Source organism: Grammomys surdaster, unplaced genomic scaffold, assembly GCF_004785775.1.
Source record: "Grammomys surdaster isolate TR1022 unplaced genomic scaffold, NIH_TR_1.0 372, whole genome shotgun sequence".
Taxonomy (NCBI): Eukaryota; Metazoa; Chordata; class Mammalia; order Rodentia; family Muridae; genus Grammomys; species Grammomys surdaster.
The window spans coordinates 4,798,070-4,817,802 of NW_021604791.1; the positions used below are offsets into that span (position 1 = coordinate 4,798,070).

Sequence of the window (19,733 nt, forward strand, 5' to 3'; positions counted from 1 at the left end):
AGGAGGAGGAGGAAGAGGAAGAGGAAGAAGAAGAAGAAGAAGAAGAAAAGAAAGAAAGAAAGAAAGAAAGAAAGAAAGAAAGAAAGAAAGAAAGAAAGAAAGAAAGAAAGAAAGAAAGAAAGAAATACACACACACACACACCCAATGCTGATGGTCACAGCATTCTACCATTTTGATGAGACATAGACAAACACCCTTGCCTCCAGATTCATGTTGTCTCTGATTACCATGGAGTCATTAACCTTGGCAGGGAGGATGTTTCTTGAAGGAAGGTGAAAATGTGTACACTATTGTTGCGAGCCGTTCTGCTGCTCCGGTCCATGGGTCAGGAGGCAAGAAAGAGAGTGGAGACAAGACGAAGTCTGGTCGAAGATGAAGTCTGCCTGCTGGAGATGGAGCCTGAGTCTGTCTGCTCTCTGTCGACTCTGTCTAGTCTAAGTCTGTCTGGAGACGACGTCTGTCTGCTCTGACTAGTCTGTCTGCTCTCTGCCTCTGACTCTCCATCGAGTCTGTCTAGCTCTCTGTCGAGTCTGACTAGCTCTGACTCTGGGTCTGCCCTGGCCTCTCCTTTTATATCTCTCCTGAGTCAATCACGTGCTGGGATTAAAGGCCTGTGCTACCACTGCCTGACCTTGACTGAAAGGATCAAGATAATTATCAGAGTGTGTTCAGCTGTTGTAAACAAGTCTCTTCTCAGGGTATATGGCTCAAAATGGCTGCAAAGATAATAGCCGCTTTCGGCTCAGAGTCGGCTCCCAACACACTATTATACAAACAAGCCTTATGCCCACAACAACCATCAACATTCATGATGGCCCCACTCCTGCTGACTCTTTTCTAAGGACAGGAAACCATGTCATACTGTCCTTTACATATCCAAGCAGGACTCAACACTACATTTCATAGGTGGCATGGAACAAGGGAGAGGAAGAGGTTTTCTCTCCCTCATCTGAGCCAACTCACAGCAGAAAAAAGAGTCACTGTGGGCTTTCCTGCACTCATGCCCTCAAGGCCTGCTCACCTACAATCCCCACATCTAGGGCCAGCTCTACTATGATGCCCAAGTGAGGTACATGGATTATTCTCCAGAGTGCTGCAGGAGCAGGTGAGGAGCAGGGCCAGCTCTCCTGCCTGTGGAAAGTAGCAAGTGGCCAGACAGTAGGACATCTTTCCCTTACCCATGTCACCACACGGTAGACAAGGAAGTGGAGGAGGCCAGCTCAACTTACCTTGGGCTTGGTCATCCATGTCTCTATGACCAGAGACAGTTCAACTTTGCTGCCCAAGTGAAGTCCAGTGCCTGTTCTCACAACTGCTGTAGCTGGTAAAGGGCAGGACAAACTCTCCTGTTCTTGGCACCCTAGAGCTAGGTCTTCACCTGCTGCAAGTGGTAAGGGGCAAGGATGGACAAGGGTATAGCTACCTCATCCATGCCACCACACAGGAGACCAATTGCAGGTCCAGCTCCCCCATGTTCATATCCTTGGTGTCTGCTCACCTGCAACTTCCACATTATACCAGATTCTGCAGTTAGCTAGGAGTGGGGTCAGCAGTCCTGTTCTCATGCCCCAAGCCTAGCTCTTCCACAGTGATTAGGCTAGGGGTCCGGACAGTTTTCCACAGCCCTTAGATAGATATCAGCATGGCCCCTGGCAAGAGACCAAATGAGGGAAGTTCAAGTGGTCTTTGGTAGTAAGAGACCCATATCACTGCAGGGCCACAGACCTAGACATGCCCGTCCCCAATCAGTGGCAGCACAGACCAGAATCCACTCCACCAGGGTCCCAGGTGGCATCACTGGCAGCTCACATCAGGATGTTCCTCTCTACCCTCGAGTCTCTAGCTCTGCCTCTCTTCATCGTGACCAGATCATTCTGCTTCTCTTCCTCTTTCATTTCTCCACCATTCACTTGCTTCTCTAAGGAGTTCCCGGAGTCTCATAGTCTCTGGGGTTTACTCAAGAGTGCTATGCCTTGATTGCACATTTGGCTCCAGGCAAGGGTCATCTCAGGCACGGTATGCCTCACCCCCTGACCCCTCAGGCCTGTATGGTGCTGGGCTGTTGATCATCTCAGGCTAGCTCCCTGTACTGGCCCATGACGCTGGTCTAGTGGTCGTCTCAGGCTTGTTCCTTGACTGAGCCTGCCTGAGAGGTCCCATGGAAGGGTCCTTTCTTTTGGTTTCTCTCTAGCCTGGGGCCCTTGGTCTCAGGAGGGATTCTTCTAGTCTCTGGTTCATTCCCCACCCTGGGATCCCAACCCGACCTTATACAGCACATTACCTCAGGCTTGATTTTTTTTTTCCAGAGAATGTTAGACTAATCATTCTGATGGTCACAGGTCAGAACACTGAGCACAGATAGACATAGCTTCTTTCTTCTCTGCCACCTATTGACACACATGTGACACAGCAGTCATACCTGCAATGTCTCTAAGGGCAAGGGCAATGTTTAGGCTTTTTTTTTTTTTAATTTAAGATAGATTTTAAACCTACTCAAAATGAGATCTCGTTTAGGAAATTATTAAAAAACTTACACCCAAACATTTAATAATTTCTCTTAAAATATGACCAGAGAGTATTAAGGTGATATTTGTGACTGTCAAAATTATATTAGTTGCATCTGTTATAACGTAAAGATTTCTTGAAGATAAAACACTAATTTACAATTGAAATTCCCATTTCTTACAGACAACTAAGATGTTGCTTGGTTTGTCTCTACTTCTCTAGTTGTCCAGTCTTTTTGGAAGAACTTTTGAAATATTATACTTGTTTGAATTAGAGTTCTTTTTTTCCCCCAATAATTAGAAGATGTCCTCTGAAGTTTGTGGTTTTGTTTTCTGAGATTTTCTGGCATCACATTTCTGAAGATGGTATTAAATTCATTATCTGCACATAGAAACAACACTACTGAATAAGTGCATGGTATATAAATGTCTTTTTGAGATTATAATACATTGTAACCATTCCCACTTCTCATCCTCCCTCTAAACTTTACCACATAGCCCTCCTTGATCTCAAATCCACAGATTCTTTGCTCTTAGACTGTTACTGCCTAGCTTTACAGAACTGTAGATAGTAGTAGTAGATGCTCCATTTGAAAAAAAATCATAAGAATAACCTGCCAGTTCATTGAAAGTCCTGGTATCACTGCCTGAGTTCTATGTGCTACAAGAAATCCCTTTAGATTTAAGAAACACTTACACAAATTGTGCTTTCAAAAGACTTTCTGCAAAAGTGTAGCTAGTACCTAAAACTCACAAAGAACCGATAGTGCCCTAGACTCCTCCCAGAGTTTGAAACTGAGAAGTCTTCTCTGTAAAAGGTGGAATTTCTCTTGGAAAAAGAAGAAATGAACACACGGTTCTAACTTTGATTAAATTGCTGTCAAACTCACAACTTCTTTCTTTTAACCTATCCCTGGATCTTAAAAAGGCAAAGATAAGTGAAGTAAAATATATATACTCAGGATCTTGTCTTGAAATTCTTGAAATAAGATGGACAGACCTGAAAATAAGGATAAAAACATATTGAGAATTCATAGACCAAACTCTGGCTGTGTCCTGGGAGTATGTGACCTGGCTGGCAAAGCAGAAATATAATATACAAAGATGAAAAACTGCTCCACAGATAAATCAAGGCTTTAAAACCAAGTGTGATAAAGTTTGTGGAATATTGTATTGGGTGGCTCCTCCTCCCCATCTCTATTGAAGAGGACATTAATCCCTCAAAGAGAACATTGCCAACACTTCAAAAATCCAATTTGTGAACAACATTTGAGTGTCTAGGAATGCACATTTATAATCTTAACAACCTAGTCACACTAAAGTCAGAGAAAATTGTCATTCATTTTCACCTATCAGAGGTTGTCATACCTTGGAAAGAAAATTAACATCAGAAAGAAAGGAATTTCTCTGAAAAATGAAAGGAAGAGTGGTAAAGGATATAGACGCTCTGTTCCCTAGACAATAGTGTTTAGATTGCTGGTACTAAGGCAAAGTGCACCTTAATCTTTTGGTTGGAGGATGTACTAATGGGTCTTTTGTGATCTTTATTAAACACTTAAGGATATTGAGATGACAGGCTGCCAAGACAAACAGTATGGCAGGTAGAAAACCTCAAAAGCAAAACTATACATCTTGAGTATGAGTCAAAGTTAAAGGGTGGATCACCTAGATTGCGCTCCATTCATCAATTTATAAATTTAAATATGTAATTAAGTCTGATATATCTTTATAGATAATCAATTATACCACTATTTTTCTACCTATAAAATGATAATATCAGTTGCTTTACTACAATGAAGAATAACTGGGAAATATAAGTTGGTAGCTGTCTGATTAACACAAGCTATGTCTATCTTGAACAGTTTATACTGATACTACTGCTACTGTAACCATCACGGTTATCACTAATAAATTGATGATAATATTTTCTGTCATTATTGATACTTTTTTTGCATATACATTAGCATTTCCTTTTGTTTGATCATTATGTCCATTAAAAACCTAACTAAGAATATTTTAAAACAGTATTTCAATTTTGATATAGTAACTTATGTTGTTTTGTTTTTTTTAATCTCTCTATAAACGCTATCAGGTAAGTAAATGCTTACAGAGATATAGCTCCCATTTAAAAAAAAAAGAGTTGTTGCTTTTAATTTTTTCTTTTAAAATTGTTGCTTTTCATTTCATTGAAACTATCCAGGAATTCTCTTGAGAGATGTCTTTCTGATGCCTGTATTGGTAGATAGAGAGAGAATCGATAGTAATGAAGATATAGCTTATTTGGCTAGAAAATCTTCCAGTTGGATACAGTATATTTTGTTGAGAATTCAAAGAAGTAATTTCCCTTGCCTTTCCTGGATATGCAGTGTGAGCATTCACTCTGTATAAGGCATTTGGACACATGTGATGAATACAGTCTGCATGACAGGCTGATGACAGGAAGTATGCCCTACATTAACGATTCCATGTGATATTTAAAAATACCTTGAAGTCAATTTAAATGGAAGCTGGGGGAATTATTTAAAGTTGAAAAATAAAATGGCAAGTATTACATCCACGGAATTGGACCAAGAACCTAAACAACCAAGCCAAGGTACATTTTGATTTCTTCGTAGAGATCTCCCCCTCCCTTTAATGTCTGTCTTGGTGTTTAGATATTATTGAGCACCACTCTCATGATGGTCATGCCTGTGGATGGGCACCCCACAGTCCCTGACTTCACAATTTATAATTCTGACTATGCGTGGTGAGTCCCAGAGTGTCCATGAATCTCAATCCAGAATTCTCCTGAGACACAATAAGATTGGCTCACCAGGAGGCAGTGGCCTGTCTCTCCCTGATTAATTGTGATCAAAGTGACAGTGTCATATAGTACAACAGCATTTAATCCCTGGAGGGAAAGAGGTCATTTTGAAATGGAAAAAGCACTCTAAAGTGGACCTATATCATCTTGTGTTATGCTTGAGGCTGACTACCCAATGGGTTAGCCAGCCACTTTCCAGAAACCGTGCCCATGTCGTATTATTTCCAATGTATGGCTCTCTTCAGAATGTGCCCTATGACCAAACTGAACTTTCCGCCACAGGCTGATAACTGCTTGGATTTTTTTTTTCTGTTCCACACAAATTGCATTGAGCAAAAGCAAATGGAAAAAGGAAAGTAAATTTTCTTGCTGTGCTTTGAGTCTTGCCATTTTCTAAGTGTGCTTTATAGATACTGATGTACAAAGTCATGGATCTTTCACAAATAGAACTTGGGTCCGCTTGTTTCATACCCTCCCCTACCCAAAACTTCAACTGATTTGATTATCCCCGAGAGCTGAGTCACTTAGAAGTATGAAGGTTTACTGGGGCTAATTTCAGTCTGCAAGATTCATAGACCCGTAAAGGAACACAAGCTGTAATAGTCAGCTTGCTGATGGATGGGTGTGCAAAATATTGTCTTCATTGGTTCAATGAATGTAGAGGCAACGGGAGTTAGAATTGGCGTAGACTCCAATTACAATCATTAGGCATCCATTAACACCTTCAGGACTTACTGTGCATCTTTTAAATATCTTCTATCCTTTCCTTAATTCAATACTCTCCCGTCTACATAGTTTAATATCTACAGTTATGATGAAACTGGTTTAAACTGGGTGAAGCAAGGTAAGCTTCAAGTTTACGTCAAAATATGAGAGCCTGAGAAAATTAACAATAATTATTCAAGTGGTTTAGAACAAAGTTTAAGTGCAGCTTTTGGCTTCTAATTACACTCACATTTAAGCACCAAGGGCATTGTTTTTGGCTTTTATATACAACAGTGATTTTAGTTTTTAATACGCAGTAGTTGACTATACAGTAATAAGCTGACTATTGCTAAACAGGATTATCCTCTTAACAAATGTTAACATTTTTGATGAAGAAGCTAAGAAAGAGGATGAGATGATGCTACAAAAATAAAAGAAATACTCAGATATGAGAGTTGCAGTGATTCAGAATTTAATTTATACCTAACTGTAAAGCCAGCATATTATATATGAAACAGTTTAAAAATAAAATTATTTGCTTAAGAAAACTACCTTTGTGTATTAAAAGAACAATCATGTGTATGTTTATCATGGATATTTCAGTGATAAATAAATTGGCAATTTAACAGAAAGCATTGTTGTCTAGTTACCCATAAATTCATCTTTAAATACTGATGATGTAGAAATCTCATATCAAGTGGGCAAATTGTATCTAAAAAAAAAAATGTTAAAATTCTGTAACATTGTTAAAGTGAGGAGACTACAAAGAGGTCCCTCAGTTGGTAAAGGCACTGCATATTGATGTTAAAGATTTCACAGAAAATTAATGTCTATTACTGTTTAGTCTATAGCTTTAAGTTTTGTTATTGTATGTATTGCTGTGTGATTGTGTGTGTATGTGTGTGTGTGAGAGTGTGTGTCTGTGTGTGTAATGTATATTTTAAATATACATTCTATGGTGCATATGAAAGTACATACTCTATGCTCTACATGTGGACATCAATTCTCTGTTTTGACACCATTAGATTCCTGTGTTTTAATGTCATTTGAATTCTCCATATTAAATACAGAACATGCCAATTAGTTACATAGTACACATATAATCACTAAGCTGTTATAGTTCTCTCAATGTAGAAACATCCCACCCATACTTAAGTGTGTTGTGGAGCTTTAGGGAGAATTCTACCACCATCATCTCTTCCACTCTCTCCCTCTCTCCCCATCCATTTCTCTTCTCCCCTACGCTGTGTCTGCATCTCTCCTCCCCTCTCTCTGTTCTGTCCTTAACAATTTATTACAAGAAGATGTAATAACAAGGGTTTGTTCCCAGCTCTCCAATGTCATTTATGCCTGCCTTCACTCTGAACTAGATAGGTCTTACTCCTAACTCATTTTTACCTAACCTGAGGACTCTTTCCATCCCTTCTCCACTGCAGCAATCTTCAATATCCCAAGTCTCTGGTCATTAATTTACAAAGATCTAAGAGTCTATTCTTCATATTATTCAGCTGACCCCATGTCATTATTCCAACATATTAGTATCCCCGAGGATAATCTTTCCAAAAATCTCTTCAAGAATCTATTTACCATGATAAAGTAAAGCTTTATCACAAATCTGCAGTGAATTTGCCACCCACTTCAGGGTAAAGTCATTCACTTAGAGCCACATTAGAACTCTGTTCTGTGGCTAAAAGAGAAGCAGGCAGAAGGGAATTTCTACAGGAAAAAAATATCACACATCCGAGGTTTTTTTTTCCCCCATATTTTAACATTTACAGGGGCATAAGGAACCTTTATATTTCCCAGAGAGATTGTGTTTCTCTAGTGTGTTTGCTATCTAAACCTTTGGCCTTCTCATATCTTTTTGTACTCAGAATATTACTTTTCCTCTCCTTCGGTGATAAAAATAGCAGTTTCTATCAGATGCAAGCTGTCACTTTCTCTCTACAGGAAACAAACAAAATAATCCGTGTATTGTAAATTCACTCCTCCTTTATAAATCTATACTATAGGGTTATTACTTAGTTATTTATAGGTTGATTTACCTCAATTTTAGTCATGCATGCTTTGGCATTCTTAAGCTTTATTTTTTTATAATTATCTGTCTCTTAGAGGCAATTGTTGCCCATCAGGTCACTCTTACTTAAATTAAAACATGCTTTTCTTACTGGTTCATATCACATCCCTGTGTATGCCATTGCTTATGAATGCTCCCCAAAATTCAGGTTTAATTAGTAGGTAGAATGTCCTGTCCATTTATGAGTCTAAGGTCCCCAAATGATTGTCCTTCAAAAAAAAATGTTATGCCTCAGGAAACAAACAAACAATACCCTCCTCCATCATTAGGTGCCACTTTCTTCTCTTCATGGTAGACCTTTCAAAGAGAAATCATGATGGTTGTGCGAGTTTCTGTCATGATGAATTTGTACAGTTTCTCTGCAAAATCTTCTCCTTTCAGTCATATTTATATGCACATTGAGGATAAATCCCATACAAATTTATTTCTATTTGTCCTTTCTTCGTATTTGACATGTAGCTATTTGATATTTTAAAAAATACTTTCCTTGTTTATTTTCTTCTCCTTTGAATCTTTGGAAAACCATTTAGCTCCCTTCTTTCAGTTACTCTTATATATAGTGTTTCCAACTTAGAACCACAAAATTATTATAATTCTTTCTGCGTAGATAGAATTTATAATTGATAATATTTTCAGACAAAGGTCCAGCAGTATACTGAAACACTATCAATAAAGTCAAGCTGTATCTGATTTTTTTTTAATTTAAGGCTTAAACTAAACCTTTTTTCCTCGACACTGTTATGTGCCATCATGGACAAAATTTTTATTCTAAAGTCACTGAAGATGAAGCTTGAGAGGTTAACTGCATTTCACACAAGGACTATCACTATTTTAAACATAAAATCAGCTCAGAACTGGCTAATATCATTTCCTCCTTCACTTTAATGTCCAGGACTATTTACAGTTTCAAGTTACACCCAGCGTGCACAATGGACATAAAATTGAATAACTAAATGTTATCACATGAGTTACTGGACATTTGCCATTCATAATAGCACTGTTGACAAAGCTCATCCTGGAGTTAGAGTCCTAAGTCCACACCAATGTTGAAGCAGCATCACAAAAGCCAGAATACAAAAAGCCACTCACTCATGATTATGTTTTAGAGAAGATTAAGTCCTGTGAGTGTGTGTGTGTGTGTGTGTGTGTGTGTATGGGTAAGGTCATAAATTTAATAACCTATTGTTCAAAGTAAGATACTGCCATAAAAGATTTCACTAGTAAATAAAGTGACAGAAAGGCAAATTAGAACTATTCAAAATAAGTTGGATTATTGTTAGAAGAGAAAGGAGAGGGCTGGAGAGATGGCTCAGCGGTTAAGAGCACCAAGAGGTCCTGAGTTCAATTCCCAGCAACTACAAGGTGGCTTATAACCATCTATAATGGGATCTGATGCCCTCTTCTGGTGTATCTGAAGACAGGGATGGTGGTACTAATATACATTAAATAAATAAATCTTAAAAAAAGAGAGAGAGAGAGAAAGGAGACATATGACAGGAAGCATTAATTTTCTCAAAACTATCAACCTTGGTTTCTTGATGTCAATTAGTTTTCTAATGATAAAGTGCAAGAAAGGGTTTGGATTTGGGTGGTGGGAAAAATCTGGAAGGAGTTTGGGGAGGGGAATCTCTAAACAGAATATGCTGCATAAGGACTTTTGTCTTGTCTTGTGTCCTGTTTTGTTGAGTTTGGTGGTGTCTCTTGAAAACATACTCTTTTCTGAAGGGAGATGGATTGGGACTGGATTGGAAAAGACAGAAGTTGAGGAGTGGGAGAAGTCAAGGGAAGGAAAACTGTGCCCATGTGTATTGTATGAGAGAAAAATCTATTTTCAATAAAAAACAATATGCTGTATGAAAACATCAATTTTCAATCAAGGTTAAATATTTGGTTGTGTAGACCAATTAGAAATTCATGTGCCGTGTCTTATTTTGTAACAAGAGAAATTTCTAAATAGGATAGTAACAAATACTGGAACATAGAAGAGTGTTGTATTTTCTCTACTGAAATGAGTGAAAGAATTTAGGAATTTCACTACTGATTTTTCTTGCTGGTAATCTGTGCCTAACCATCACATGGAATGCAAATTACACGTAATGTTAAACAATTAAATTATTTTTAAGAGCATAAAGTGAATTTGCTTTGACATAAATAAAATAAACTTCAAGAGTACACTGGCAAACTGTGCTAAAAATTGATCTGCACACTGCCTAGCATGCTATGGCTTCATATTCCTTCCTTATTTCAAAGCATTATCCATTATTTTATAAATTTTAAATCACTAAACTTTACATGCCTTTTCTAATGAATACATATGTAAGTGTCCCAACTGCACCGCTCTCAATCACTTCTCCCTTCTGTGTAAACATCATGACCAGGGTAATGTGCATATTAACATTAACTTCTCTCTACAGTTAACTATAAATTATTATTAAGATGAGAGTAATTATTTTATTGCAAAATAAGTTTGACACTTTTTGTACTTGATGCATTTCACTCAAAATTGCTTCATCTGATATTCCAAAAGGTAGCAATTACAGCTGAAATAATTCTTACTAACAACTGGATATTGCCTCATATGTATATGGAATTATTAAATGAACTATCCAAACTTTTACTGAGCTGGTGCATTGTGTATTAAAACATGCTGCACTAAATGTCCTTTACATTTGTCTTCATGTTCTGAAGCCTGAACACTTTCTAGTAGAATCTGCATGCTTCACTTTCAGTTTACTGGAATGATAAAAACAATTTATTCTAAAATGTGTTTCTTTACATATGAAGATTATTCAAATGTGTAGATGTACCATATTTTCCATGTTGGTTCTTCATTTAATGATCACATCATTGTCTTTCATTTTTAACCTATTATGAATCTGGATGTGCAGGAATGGCTGTATTGGAAGAAAGAATAATTTCAGTGTATGCTCAGAGGTAGAATAGTTGGAACATATGGTAGCTTTATTTTTACTTTTTCAGACACATCCAGATAATTTCCAAAATACTGCACTAGTTCACCCTCACAGTAACAGTGTATAAAGGCCCCCTTCCCCCAAATCTATAAGCAGTATTTCTTGTTACTGGTATTTTTGTTTAAAACATATTTCTTTATTAATATAATTTAATATACTAGACCTGTATTAACATAATTCTTCCATTCTTAACCCACATACAACTACACACAGACACAGACACAACCTGCTAATTGCCTTTAGTAATGTTCTTATTTATATGTGTTTAATATGTTTATGTGTGCTCTTATATATTTAATGCTGCGGATATGAGACTGGATGACTTACCAAGGCTCTTATCTCTAACTGATACATCCACAGTCATCTAAATGCAACCTCTACTCCTGAGGTTTAGGAACAACTGCTGTAAATAGTGTGGAAAATTGTAAGAGTCACTGGACTAGGAAGTCTGCTTAGAAAGTGTCTTTTATATGCAACGGGGATATTGCTTCAATGAAATCCCAGCAATATGGCTGCCTAAACTAGACCTGAATAGTAACATTTTTAGTTGAAATGCCAACCTTGTTTGTGGGATTTTCATTAGGATCCAGCAGTAGATAAAGAACTATAGGCAACTAATGCCTACTACTATGTTTCCTTCTTCTTTTCTTCTTTGTTTTTCTTGTTTTCAGGGATAGCTATTCTAAGGCAAGATGAGACCATAAAGCAGTTTCAATCTGTGTTTTCCTAGTTGCCAAATGTGACTTGAATGACAATGACCTCCAGGTAGTTTCATGTAGTTTAATACTTAGTCTCTAGTTGGTGATGTATTGGAAGGTCTGGCCTTATAGGAGAAGGTATGACACTGGGACACAATTCAAGGTTCCAAAAGCCTCACCCCATTCCTAGTTCACTCTCTCTTTGGCCTGTTTGTGGTCCATCATATGAGCTCTTAGTTGTTCCTGCCTCAGTGCCTTTGCTCCAATGGCATGAATTCTAAACCTCTTCCATCATAAAGTCAACTAAGCAGTTTCCCCTACAAATTTCTTCAGTCATAATATTTCAATCATACTAGCAGAAAAGTGTCTAAAACAAGAAGAATATTCATCACTTTTTGAAACAGTTTTCTAGCCTGTTGAATTTCTTATTTTTAGAACTCTGTAGCCCATTTTTAATTGAGTTGTTTGTTTTCTTGTTGTCATTTCTTTTACATTATATTCACTGATAGCTGTATTAGTAAACGTCTGTTGCTCTTCTAAGCACTGTCATATATAATTAGCAAAGATTTTCTTCCATTCTTTGGTCAGCTTCTTCACTTGACTGTCAAAAAGCTTTTTAATCTCATGGCATCCCTGTTAAATATGGCTGGTTGTACTCCCTTTACTGCTTCAGTCTTACTCAGAAAATCATTACCTATACAATATGCTGTAGGGGACTTCCTAATTTTTCCTCCAGCAGCTTTAGAGGGTCATGTTTTATGTTGAGATTCTTGATTCTTTTGGAGTTGAGTTTTGCTGAAGATGAGAGGCAGTTTTCTCCTTATGTTAATATCATGGTTTGACAGCACCATTTATTGAAGATACTGTCCTTTTTGCGGTGCAAAGTTTTTGCAACTTTGTCAACAATCAGATAGTTTGGTTTATGTAGACTTGTATCTGTATTAATCTATATTTTTCCTATTGATCTATGTTTCTATTTTCATGCCAGTACCTTGATATTTTTGTAACTACAGTTTCTTGATATAATACAAAATCAGAGGTAGTAATACTTCCAGCAGTATTCTTTGGTCATGTTTATTTTTAATATCCTTATTCTTTTCTGCTTCAGAAACCTATTGAGATTGGTGGTGGTGGTGGTAGTGGTGGTGGTATGTGTGTGTGTGTGTGTGTGCTTGTGTATGTGTGTGTTTGTGTGTCCTCATGTGTTTGTGTATGTTTGAGTGGGTTTGTGTTTTCTTTTCTTTCTATTTGAAGAATAGGTATAGAATTCATTGGAATTGCATTGAATCTGTGGAATGATTTTGGAACAATGGACATTTTTTACAATATGTATTCTTCTAATTCATGAGGAAGGAAAATCATTCTATCTTCTGGTGGCTTTCTCAATTTATTTCTTCAGTGCCTCACATTTTTCATCATAGAGGTCTTTAATTTCCTTGGTTATGTTTACTCAACTGTGAAAAATGAAATTTCCAGGGAAATGGAGAGAACTGAAAAAAATATATTGAGTGAAATAACAGACCCAGAGAGACAAATGCATGTTCTTTCACACAGGCAGATCTTAGTTTTAGACTTTCTACTCCTGATTTTTTTCACATGCAGTCCCCCTGGAAAATTGCAGGGAAAAAGGAACCCTTGGGGTATAGAATTTGTCTTAAATGAGGAGGAATAATAGAAAATTGGTAGAAGAAAAACAATCACATACTGAGGTTGGATAGATATAAGCAGAGTGGGAGGCTAGGCGACTGAAGGGAAGATGAGCACTGTGGCTAGATTTCCTAGAATAAAAAAGGAATCAAAAATAATATAGAAGCCTACTGTCTTGTAGAACAAACAAAAAGTACAAATGAGAGGTTGAAAAATGTTGGTCTGCATGGCTTCATGACTCTGGTCCTAGGAGCAGTGAATTAGTAAACATAATTCCCAGTTCTAGTTATGGTATACCATCACAAGAATGGTTCAAGTAGACTACAGAAGCCTCCCGAACAATACAGGCTTTTGTCAATATACCTAGTTTCCATCCAGAACAAGAACATAAGGTTACAGAAGCCTCTACATACCATGTTTGAAAGACAAAGAATTCAGGCTGGTTCATAATTGCCTCTTGGAGTGGTCAAACTTAAACCACAAGAAAATGATATGTAAGCTACTCATGGAGAAACAGCTCATATGGTATTGATTTATTAAGAATCCCATGAAACAGGCACCAAATCTGCAAGGTGAGTTATAACCCTTGGAATATTATTGACTGACTTAATTTTTGTGGGGACAACAAATAATTCTCTAGATTTGAAGTCCCTATCCGTATATGAGGGGAAACATATACCTGATACTTTACATATAGTTGGATAATAAACAAGGCCTGGGGAGACCAGAGCTGTAGATGAAGAACTTATTTCTGAAAGGTAATAAAATGTCATTCTCTAGACTGCATAAAATTATTGCAGCCATAAATTCATAACAATCTGGTTACCCACAGATGAACAACTCTATCACGAAGTAGTCATGGAAGCAGGAATGATTCCTAGGGCCCTAACTATTCTGGAAGACAGTAAATCACAGTTGTATACCATTGGGATCCAATGGATGTCTCCAAACTAATAGTTGCACAAAGGATCTGGTTTAATTCAGTGTGTCATAAAATGACAACAACAAATAGATAAGAACATAAAAAATATTTGTGATGAAAGAGTGATTGGCAGGAGTTGTAGGAAGGTGGCAGTTGAAGGTAAGCAGTACATATTATGTGTATTATGTGCATATATTAAATTATTTAAAAAATTTGATTACTAATAAAATAATTTATGCCTCATTTTTCAACTGTTTATAAGCTTGTGTACTCAATTAAGAAGAATTTATTTTCTTTTATCTGAAAATGTAACTTTTATGTGCCATATGTAATTCTCATCTTAGCTGATTACTGCTAGATAAGCTCATGCTTTCTGATTCATTCTGAACTATGGCTGGCTGGTTCAACTAAGCCCTTCTGGCTCAAAACTCCTCTCTAAGTTGATTGATTCGAATTGGTTTTTCTGGGCTTCTGGCTGAATTGTTCTTTGTGGAAAACTGTCTCCTTGAACTCAACTGCACTAACTACATTGAACTGAACTCAAAAGAACTACACTTCATTGCATGAACTCAGCTGAACTGCTTTCACTCAGTTGACTCACACACCAATTAGCTATCTTTTCAAACATCACTGCTTCCTTCTATAAACTAATCTTACATTCATTATTTGAGATGAAAGATGTGTAGGTGTATCACATAGACCTAAAAGGTCTTTAGATATAATCCCTTACCAGAGCAGCCACTTCAAAAAAGTGGCTGATATCCTGAAATTTTACATAATTGAAGAAATTAAGTATTAAGAAAATAAAACTTCTCATCAACAAGTAGATAAGTGAACTGAATCACCAGTTTAAAAATAAAGAGATAGAGAAGGAGGAAGAAAGGGGAGAGAGGGAGTAAGGAAGGAAAGGAGGGAAGGAAGAAAGAAACAAAGGAAAGAAGGAATGGAGGGAGAGAGAGAGGGATGGAGGGAGGGAGGTTGGGAGGGAGGGAGGAAGGGAGGGAGAGATGGAGGGAGGGAGGGAGGGAGAGAGTGAAGAAGGGAGGGAGAGATGGAGGGAGGGAGGAAGGGAGGGAGAGAGAGAGAGGGAGGGAGGGAAGGAGGGAGGGAGGAAGGAAAGAAGAAAGGAAGGAAGGATGAAGGGAGGTGGATGGATGAATGGTTAAAACTAAGGAAATTCAAGTAAAAAATGTGTTTAGATGCTACTTCACCCTATCAGAATGGCTGTCATCAATAACTTTCTGTTGGTGACTCTGTAATCTCTTTACTACAACCATTGTTGTTGTTGTTGTTGTTGCTGTTGTTGTTTAATCTAATGGTACTAGTTAGAGTCATCTGTGAAGAGAAAACCTCAATGGGAAAAACACCATTATTAGTTTGCCTGTAGTTTGCCTCGTCTGAGAAAGTCTCTGGAAGCAAGCTAGGAAGCAGAATTTCTTGGTTTCTGCCTCTAGGTTAATATCCGGACTTACCTTGGTGAAATATTATGATCTATAAGATGAATTAAACCCTTTCTCCCCATGTTGCATTTAGTCAGTATTTTTATCACCCCATAGAAAGCAAACTAAGGCAAATATATGTCACAATAGTTTATATATATATATATAAATATTTACATATATATACATATATATATTTACATATATACATATATAATAATAAATAGAGAGAATAATAAAATTTTTCTCTTTCATTCAAAAATGATTTTCTCATATATTATATTCTGATTTTTGTTTCACCTAACACTACTCCCAGTTTCTCCCACCTCCCCTCCCATACAGATCCACCACCTCATTAGAAAACAAAGTCTTCTAAAGGAATAAAAATAAAATATTAAAATTTAATTAAATTAAAACAAACACATTATAGTGGGACAAAATAAACAGGAGAAAAGGAACCCGACATATCTGAAACAGATATGATTTCAAGGACACATTTGTTCTCACACTTAGATTGACACACTTAAGAATTTCATCAAAACTCACAAAAAGTCATAATATATACACTAAGGCCCTATATGTCTTAAACAATTATAAATAGGGTTGCTGTATATTATGTAAAAACAAAAACAGAAAGAGTAATGTCAAATGACAAGAGATGACAGAATGTAAGTAATATGCACATGGATCATGTAGGAGGACTTTTGAAGATAATCACATTTGTAGTTTTAATTTTTGTCACTGACCGCATCCCGTGTGTGTGTGTATGTGTGTGTGTGTGTGTGTGTGTGTGTAATGATAGTGTTTTACAACTTCTCCTCTGTTGGACACTGATTATGGGGAACAAGAGGTAGCTAAGAAAATGGGTTTCCCTGAACACTGGAGATGATATGACCCCTGTGTATTTTTTCTTTCTTGAGAAAATAAAATAATATGTAATATTGAGTATTTATCTTCTTATCTTGCTGATTTTTTGTCAATATTTAGGTGATTTTTTTTCTCTAATTTTGTGGACATCCAACCTAATTGATGCTGGATGGACCTGGGGACTGCATGATCAAGGCATATGCCATGCACAGTCTCAGCGACATTCAATGATTGTGTGGGAAACTTTTTAAGGGAATCCAACCAAATTGATGCTAAGGGGAAACTGGCCTTGGGCTTGCATGCAAAAGGTATATACCAAACACAATCTCAATGAAGTTCAATGTTTGTGTCAGTAATTTCTGAAATGCCATTGGTTATTACAGACCACGTAAAACTACTTCATTATTATCATTTGTCATGGAGGCATTAATAAGAAATTGATAGTACTGTCACTATGCTCTATTTTGTACTATTGTAAATGTAGCATCTATTCTGGTCATCTGCTAAGTGATATATCTAAATTATGCATCTGCTAGTATTTTAAAGGTAACCTGTGGATATGAAGACATTTCTAAAAGTAAGTTTTCAGAAATAATGACAAAGAGCAAATGAAAACACTGAAAATTTGACTTGTAAAATGTCAGAATAATAGTGCCACAAAGTGTGTAAGTAATATATGGGGAAAAAAATAAAGCCAGAGTTAGGAAAAACATAGGTAAGAGTACTGAAGACTGGGTTTGCCTTTCTGGGTTTGGATTTTTGTGTTTTGTTTTTTAACATGGTCTTCTGACCTAATACTTTTGATATTCAAGAAGGGAAGAGTCCTAAGACATAGATCTTTGAATAATTATTTGATAGTCTCTTCAGAAATTTGAAAGATGACTTTTAAAAGCAACTGTCAAATACACTTTTTATTCATGTGTTCAAATATAGAAAATTCTCTATCACAGAACCCCAGATCTATAGTATTATGATTCTTAAACAGTGATTATTATATATTTTATAAAATAGCATTGGTTGATTTAAGGTGTCTGGAGAAAGATCTAACATCTCCTCTGCTCTGAGAGGTTTTTGTTTTTTGTTTTTTGTTTTTTTTTTTTTATTTTGAAAAACTGTAAAGGAAAAGCAGTGGCAGATGAAACCATGTAAGGGTGCAATATTCCAGAAAATATCTGAGATACAGGAGAATTTCACACAAAGCACATCAAACTGTCTGAAAACTATTTCCTTTCAGAATGGGCAATCAGGAAGAATGGACATAAAGGCACGCTATTGAAAAATGGGGAAGATGGGGAAGAAAAGGTGCTTTTCCTCCCCCTTATTCCTTTAATTTGAGCAAAAGTGCCAAACAAAAACATGGGTCTTCCTCAATCAGAATTGCTGACTCTTTGGCCTTTAAGCCCACAGTTCTCCACAGGTTAATAGGTTTTTTGACAACAAAAGAGATGCTAAAATCGATTGGAGTACTTCATCATGTCAAGCCGGATTTTTTTTGTTTTGTTTTTTTGTTTTTTCCACCAAGATGGAAACATAATGATCATTTGTCAGTAGCTCAGGCATTCCTCATTAAGATTGGATTTTATGAACAGCTGAGTTTCATCATTAAGATGACAGCTAACAACCAGCAGTTTTGATAGTAAGAGGATAGGGAGGTGATCATGTTGGTTAGATAACACAATGTCTGGTATGTTACATTGTAATGTGAGTTCATGACTTGTTAGGTGTTCCACAGAATTTGCAGACAAATGTCAGTATTAATGTTATTCATAGAACGTTTTATGTATGGGATTGTTGAAGAACATACGTTGTTATAAGCAGTAGTAGAAGCTTTATATGAGCATAACTCCAAACTCACTAGTCATATAAGAGATGACCTCTCTGATAAATTATCTAAATTATCTAATCCTATTTGACAATTACTAAACATATATGCATAAGAACAACACTATATAGACACGGAAGGAAAATACATAGATCGATAGATAGATAGATAGATAGATAGATAGATAGATAGATAGATATGTGGAAATATATTAATATAAACATATATGTGTAACATGCATATATGAATTTCTTATAATTACATACATCTAAATTAAAATGGAGGACATATAGTAAATATTTACATTTAATTGTCTTATCTATGGCAGTGATGACACTATCAGAGTGTTAGTATATACATTCGACTTTTGCTATGTTAGAACTATAGATTGGTGTAAGATATGTGTGTAAAGTATTTGACACAACTGAGTAAGATAAACCAAGTTATGTACGAAGCCAGAAAGTCTTTTTTGTCTGTATTACAAACAAAAAACTCATGAATGCCTTTACCAAAACACAAAATGAAAATATAAATAATAAATATGTATAATAGCTTTAGAATAAAAAGTAGATAGTTCCATATGCATTTCATGGAGTATTATCATAGAAAGGGAATAGATCAACTATTTATTCATGAGGAATACAAATGAAGAATATTAAACTAGATAAAATATTAAAATGAAAACAAGGGAATCATAAAGTTCATTTGAAGGAAAGCTTTTAGTGATAATATGAGGAGATACAGAAGATGATATATTGCTATTAGCTATAACTTCTAATAGTTGCCAGTTTATGAGCATTTATTTTATTTATTATAAAAATTTCATTTACTATAAATTACATAAGTACATCACCAGTAGTAATAATTAATCATTTATTATTGCATAATAAGATGACTAATAAGAGACATGCAAAACCCTGTGATTGGCACACAGTATACTTTTTTAGTGTTTAATAAATACAGAGTTTACTTATTTCATTATATGCCTTATAGCTATAAGAATATAATATATTTTAATAAATGTAGAAGAATGTTAAAATTTAATGACAAATTTTTAACATATTTATTTGTGATATCTTTACTATTGATTCATGAATGTTCCTCCATTCATACTATATTTGGTAGAATCTTTTATTCAGAAAACAGAGAAGTTTACCTTCCCAAGCTTATGATAATTCTATTTGAATACAACAGACTAAAAATGTTTAAGTCATTTGCATGGAAAAAACTGTCATCCTTTACAATCTTATTATTCACCCATGATTTGTTTAGAAGT

The 19,733-nt window shown here is 36.1% G+C and overlaps 1 long non-coding RNA gene and 1 other non-coding gene across 2 annotated transcripts in view; one reads left to right on the plus strand and one right to left on the minus strand.

Moving 5' to 3' along the window:
- LOC114632273 overlaps positions 1–19,733 on the plus strand; it is a 127,495-nt gene that overhangs the window by 4,844 nt on the left and 102,918 nt on the right. The gene's annotated exons all lie outside the window — the stretch shown is intronic.
- LOC114632302 lies at positions 2,310–2,442 on the minus strand. The gene has a single exon (XR_003713066.1). It is a non-coding gene; the product is annotated as a small nucleolar RNA SNORA17 (small nucleolar RNA).